Here is a 6,988-nt window from a genome sequence, read left to right on the forward strand (position 1 = left end):
TTTTATATATATAGATTGTTATGATTAAGAAACCGTTTACACAGATAATTGATTGATAGCATCATGGTCTGACCCATTTGACAATGATTCCACTTTGACATAAGCAGTAATAAATAAATCTGCTTATTAGCAAACAGTTTCTTATTTTGAACTTAAGAGATAAGGAATCTAAAGTAAGATATATTCCCCTTTTGGTAAAAAGTAGGAATAACCCTCATACAAAGGCGTGTCTGTGGTTCCCTGTCTTTGGACACGTAAGAATTGGAGGCAAAGAAATGTGGACTTGGAGAAGTCTGGAGCCAGCTTGCTCCCTGCAGGCTCAAGATCAACCATCCCACATAGAAGAAAAAGAAGAAGAAGAAAAAAAAAGAAAGAAAGAAAAAAAAAAAAGTAGGAATAAAGAGTGAAAATGCTAAAATACCAGTACTTTACCTAAATTATGGAAGTGAGATTAAGATAAATGAGAAAGGTGGAGAAAATAAGAGATCTGTAAGTGATAAAATATTTTTTCTATGATCTCATTATTTAAATAATGCCTTATTTGTATTCCAGGTACAAGAGTGTGGGGCATTTATAGAACAGACTAATTTTTACCTGTGATTAAAATATGTTTCTTTATATAGTTTATAAAGTAATCATTGCATTGCAAAACACACACATACAAGCACAAATATAATACTTGGCACTAGAAAGTGACATCTGTGGTAATCACTGCAACAGGCCTCAAGGACAGTGCTTGACAGGGCTACCTGGCAACAAACCAATGAGAACAAATCAGAGACCCATACCTCATGATCAGTGTGGGGACTACTGGACAATGAAGTAACAAAAGCATGATGTTGCAGAATGGCAGTGCATTCGAATTGGGAACAGCATGAGAAAAGGGCTCAGGAAGTCACAGGAAAGCCTACAGAGTTTATTTCTGTAAGTCCATCACTTGTTTAATTTCTAACTATACAAAGTATTTTATAGTCACAGATTATAACATCTTTTACATCCAAGTTTTTCTAACATATAAAAATAAGAACTTTCAGTCACTATCCTAAAATCAGTATGCGTATTATCAGGCCACCCCAACATTCAGGATGGCCAAGGTCTACTAATACTCTCCTTAGGTAATAGGCTAAGGTTAAAATGTCAGAGTCTATCAAGGAAGTTTACTAAATTCCCCAGGCTCTATCAGCTACCTGCAAATATAAATTTGGGTCACTGTCACTGGAATTCTACTGCCTCGTTATGGAAAATTAACATAGAAAATTCATATTGCTTTTTAAAATATCGTCCTAAGAATTTTCTCTCTTTCTTTTGCATTTTTAGCCTATCTACTTTCTTTCATTTAAATTTGTTTTAATAAATTGACTTTTAATTGTACATTTCTCTATGTATTTGAAATAATTGAGGGCAGGTTGTTTTTATTTACTATTGTTTACCTACTATCTATAGTAATGTCAGCTATACATAAACTCTCAATTTATTTGGAATGAATGATTAGTAGTACAAACAATTAAATTAGTAATACAAAGAATTAAATTCTCACTTACTCATCATTATTTTCCTCTACATGGCATAGATATTGGGGTGGGGGGACTTTTAACTATTCTTTTTTTTTTCTTTTTCTTTTTTTAAATTTCTTTATTGATTAAGGTATCACATATTTGTCCTCATCCCCTCATTCCCATCCCACACTCCTCCCCATGCATGCCCCCACTCCCCTGTTGTCCTTAACCGCTGGTTAGGCTCATATGCATGCTCACAAGTACTTTGGTTGATCTCTCCTCTTTACCCCCACCCTCCCCAACCCTCCCTCTGAGGCCCAACAGTCTGATCCATGCCTCCTTGTTTCTGGGTCTGTTCTTGTTCATCAGTCTATGTTATTCATTATTTCCCCTAGATGAGTGAGATCATGTGCTATTAGAAATACACTTATAAGAACCGAAAATGAGAAAAGCAATAATGATTATGCTGACAGGCAAATGAATCAGTCTGTAGTGAGTTTCTTTCTAGGCCAACAGTTCTTTTGAGACCCAATTTCAATGTCAAACAGTTCCTTATGTGTACATGTCAGCACTGACATTTCAGTTCTGGATGGTGGACAAATGGTGGTAATGCAGGTCCGACTCTCTCTGGTTTGGTCCTGGGCAACCTGCAATGATGCACAGCTGCTAACTGCTAGTATGGCAAGGTGACGTCGGCGTTTTCCATCTCTGGACTGCTTCTCTTCTGTCTTCATGGCTGGAGTAGTCCTGTCGATTCCTCTCTGTTGCTGGAATCCACATGGTCTCGGAGTTGTTTTCTGAAAATATACAATCATATTCTCGACCAAAAGTTAATAAAGGAATATTTTCTATAAATTTGACTTGGGATCCTATTTCATTTTTTGCCCAAATGATTTTCCTCTGGCTTGTTTTGACACCTTGTGTGTTTTTCATGGGTGTCTTGCTTATAGCCTTACAATTAATTTTATAAAGTATTAATTTTCTAGATGTAATTTACTTACAGGTTATTTTTCCTTACATGATATTCTTCTACTATCCCCCCCTGTCTTGATTTAAATATTAGGAGGCTTTGAAAATTTTATAATGTAGTCTTGATGGTTTTTAAATTTTAATTTTTTGCACTATAATATTACTGTTTTAGGTTCATTAAATGGTGTGCAATTTTATCATGAGATGAACTACCAATAAAATTTTTTCCCAGATTTGGATCACCCCCAGTACTTATAATAGTTCCTCGCACCCTTGGGGATAAAGAAAAATAAAAAATAAATAAATAAATAAATAATAAATAAATAAATAAAAAATTTTTTAAAAATCATCTGTTTGGTGCTTGGAGACAAACGTAACACATCTCTTGATATTTTAGAATTACAACAGCATAATATACAATTACCCCAAGCAAACTTACAAACTGATTCTTTGAATGTCTGGCAACAATTTAAAAAGGACATGTAAGGATTTAATCCCTTTCATTGTGTAGAGGGCCTCCTGGAAAGGCACCTGAGCATTCTATATTGGTCCCTCTTACCCTTTAGGCCAAGAGGGACCCTCTTCTCATAATTCAATTGCTCACAGCTGTTGCATGAGCTCTCTGTTCATGTCGAGGTTGAAGTCTCGTGATGACTGGTGCCATGGATCTGTCTCTCTCCCAGTGGGGCAAACTGAGCCCTCCCTGGAGAAGAAACCTGGGTTCCAAAAGATATGTGATCAGTGCTGGGGCCCTGCCAGCAGGCAAGGGGATCCCAAGGCAGGTGCTGGGCATGGAGGCCACAGGGGCATAGGCTACCAAGGAGACTAAACTGAATCTCACGTCACCCTGCTTGGCCCCAGAGGATGGCTGGTTAGCCAGAGACGGGTAAGATTCCTCAGGGAAGGAACAACCTAAGACAGGCACAGTAGCAGTGGGGCCATCAGGAGAGAACTTGGGGGTCAACAGAGGTGGGGCACAGAACCTCACCCCCCCAACATTGCAGGGGCCTGAACCCTAGCCCCTTCTGAGGGAGGTCTCCTGCCCCCATGGCTGCTTCATGCTTCCCATGCCCAGCTCAGATCAAGACCCAGGTGACTGACAGAGACTTGGCCGACAACAGCTGCCCTCTCACTCCAACAAGAATTATTTGAGTTGTCTTGTACCCATGGTGTGGGGAAGTGGGTTTATGATATCTAAATCCAGCCTACCACCAGGAATACTCAGGACCTACTCAAGAAGGCAAATAATCCTTTCCACTAATATTTACAGGGTAAAATAAGATTGTTGTTAGAGTAATAAGTTTGACAGTAAAATAGTTGTCAAGTTTTCAGGCAAATTTAAATTGGCTAGTTGAAACAAGTGAATATGCTAGAAAAATTAATTGTACTGGACAAAAAGGTGTTCCTAAAGTGTTAATTAACTATTCTTATGAATGACTTTTGAATTCGTTTTTAAAACAAGAATTAACTTCTGTTGAAATTTAGGTGTTACACTAAGGTTCAAAATTATCCAGGAGTCCTTGAATTTTTTAAGAGTTTATTTTTTAGGACAGTTTTAAGTTCATGGGAAAATTGAGGGGAATGTACAGGGAATATTCTATGTACCCCCTCCTTCTACACATGCAGAGCCTCCCCCATTACCCATATCCCCCACCACAGTCATACATGTGTTACAATTGATGGACCTGGATTGACTCATCATTATCACCCAAGTCCATAGTTTACATTAGAGTTCCCTCTTGGAAGTGTAAATTCTATGAGTTTCGACAAAGGCATAATGATATAAATGCGTCATTTGGCATCATACTAACTATTTTTACAAATGTGAACATCCTCTGTGCTCTTCAAATTCATCCCCCTTCCTCTATCAGCCACCCATCTTTTACTGTTTGCATAGTTTTGCCTTTTCCAGAATGTCATGCGTGTATATAGAAAGGAAGATTTTTAGAGTAGCTTATATCACTTAGTAATGTGCATTTAAGTTTCTCCATGTCTTTACATGACTTTATAACTCATTTCTTTTTGGCATGAATTTCATTATTGGAATGTACAATGGTTCATTTATCCATTCACTTACTGAATGGCATCTTGGTTGTGGGTTCTGGATTTTCTACTTGTGTTTTGCCATAAATGAGTGGCATAACTTGTGTAAATAATTTTTTAAAGTTTTAATATGGATTTGAATGGCCAATGACATATAGGTCTTTAAATATACTGGTTGCTTTAGGAAATATGAGGAGGTATAATGACAAGGTGGTAAAAAATTCATCTATATCCCAGGTCTCAGGACTCTTTCAGTAAAGCATTTTAACCCCTTTGCCTTCTTTCCTTTGGTTTGGGTAAATACGCATAATATAGAAGACCAGACTGCATAATTAATGATGCACCGCATTTTCTGTTTTATTTTCTTGATTAAATTTAAAAAGAAACAGCACAATATATTTCTCTATATTTTATACACTTTTAACTGTTCTTAATAAGATATTAAAAATTAACTTTTTAATAAATGCCCAAACACAAAACTCAATAGAGTGGTTATTTTATGTTTTTTAGAATTATTAAGATAAATCAAATTATTTTATTTCCACAAAATTACTTCAATTACATATATATAAGTTTTTTCTCTCTCAAAGTATAAAAGGCTAATGGGTAACAGAATATAGTGTGCTATAGAAATCTATTACTATATTTTAATATAATTCAATTCAAGAATATGATTAAAGAAAAACAACTACTTATTTTTAATTATCAAATCCATAAATAACTGTATAATATAACTATAATGATTATTAATGCCTTTAAATAATAATAATAATATGTAAACAGTATAATATAAAAATTGTATTTATTTATTTAGGTTTTCAAACTACCTTTAATGTAGGGGGTATAATTTCAGTTTATTAAAGAAAAAAGTAATACATTAAATATCATGTTGCATTACATTCCTGAGAAGGTAATACAAAAGTTAAGAAATGTAACTTTAAAACAGAAACTATTTAAAAACAGGTTATACTAGTATTAGAAAGATTGCTGACTTAAAAAAAAACAACACACTTTTGTTACATTTTAGGAGAAAATCTGTAACATTTTGAGATTTTTTTTGCCATGTCAAATACTTTTATTTAAAATACATATGCAAATCTATTAAAGAAAAAAAATTCTCAGACATACCATGATTCCTAAATTAATTTTTGAGGGAGGTTTGAATGACAGCTAGAAAGCTTTCTTTTTCCAGTTCTATAGCTATTTCATAAAATCTAAAATGAAATAGGCAAATCCGAATGCTCTTTTGGAAATAAATGTCAGCAAACCAAATGATATGTGAATAACATTATTCCATGTTCTAAAGAATGTATTTACAATTTACAGTTCTTTAAACACAGAAGTTAGTACAGCATTAACTTCTTATACACAAAAATATGAGATCGCATATAATACTATTTCTGCCAAAGCATTGCTCAATTAAAGTTATTTCAACAAATATTACCCATCTATTATAAGATTAAGTATATTAACTAGATTGAAGATTTTATAAAAATATGAGTAATTATCCTTACAATCTATTAAAATTAACAAGTTTGATTTTTGCTGTGTCTTAGACACCCTTGAGGTTATGTACCCACATTAATTTATTCATCACAGCATTCTTATGTAGTAAATGTTGTTATCTATGTCCAAAAACATGGTGAAAATAAAGTTCCTAAAAAGAGTACATCTTAAAGCCACAGAGTTAAGAAGTTGTCCTTTTAGCAGTTTGAAATCTGGCTTACCACACACTAAACTAAAATAAATACTTTATTTTTATTATTTTAATTAAATTTATTAGGGTAAAATTAGTTAATACAATTATATGGGTTTTAGGTACACAATTCTATAGTACATCTTCTTCTACTGTTATTATCACTTTCATTTTTTAGAATTGTTTTCCATTGACAGAAAAATTGAGCAGATAGTAAAGAGTTCCCTTGTTCCTTCAGCACAATTTTCCCTATTCTTAACAGCTTAAGTCATTATGGTACATTTGTTATAATCAATGAACCAATACTGGCACATTATCATTACCTAAAGTTCATGGTTAATTTACATGATCTTAATCATTCCCTAATGTCCTTTTTCTTTTCCATATCCCACTCAGGATTCCACATCATATTTACCTGTCATGTCTTATTAGGTTCCTCACAAGCATGTCAAACTCGCAGCCTATTGGCCACATGTTTCATTTATTTGGTCTGTTAGCTTTTGAGTTTGACATGCTTGTTCCCAAGACAATTTCTCAATCATAGTTTTTCATGACTTTACAAGTTTTTAGATATTTTGAAGTATGCTCTGCTGGTGAATTTTACCTAATATTTTTCTCATTATTAGACTAGGGTTATGGGTTTGAGGATAGAAGATCACAGAGGTAGGGGACCATTTTCATCACACCATATCAAGGATACACACTGTCAACATGATTTATGTTGTTAATGTTGACCTTGATCACCAAACTGCCATAGTGTTTGTCAGCTTTCTCCACTGTGAAG

The 6,988-nt window shown here is 34.3% G+C and overlaps 1 non-coding gene across 1 annotated transcript; it reads left to right on the forward strand.

The window, feature by feature from the left end:
• Window positions 1-211: 211 nt before the first annotated feature.
• On the forward strand, window positions 212-342 carry LOC114232450 (small nucleolar RNA SNORA38). The gene has a single exon (XR_003618497.2). It is a non-coding gene; the product is annotated as a small nucleolar RNA SNORA38 (small nucleolar RNA).
• The last annotated feature ends 6,646 nt before the right edge of the window (window positions 343-6,988 follow it).

The sequence above is a fragment of the Eptesicus fuscus genome, chromosome 8 (genome assembly GCF_027574615.1).
Source record: "Eptesicus fuscus isolate TK198812 chromosome 8, DD_ASM_mEF_20220401, whole genome shotgun sequence".
Classification (NCBI taxonomy): domain Eukaryota; kingdom Metazoa; phylum Chordata; class Mammalia; order Chiroptera; family Vespertilionidae; genus Eptesicus; species Eptesicus fuscus.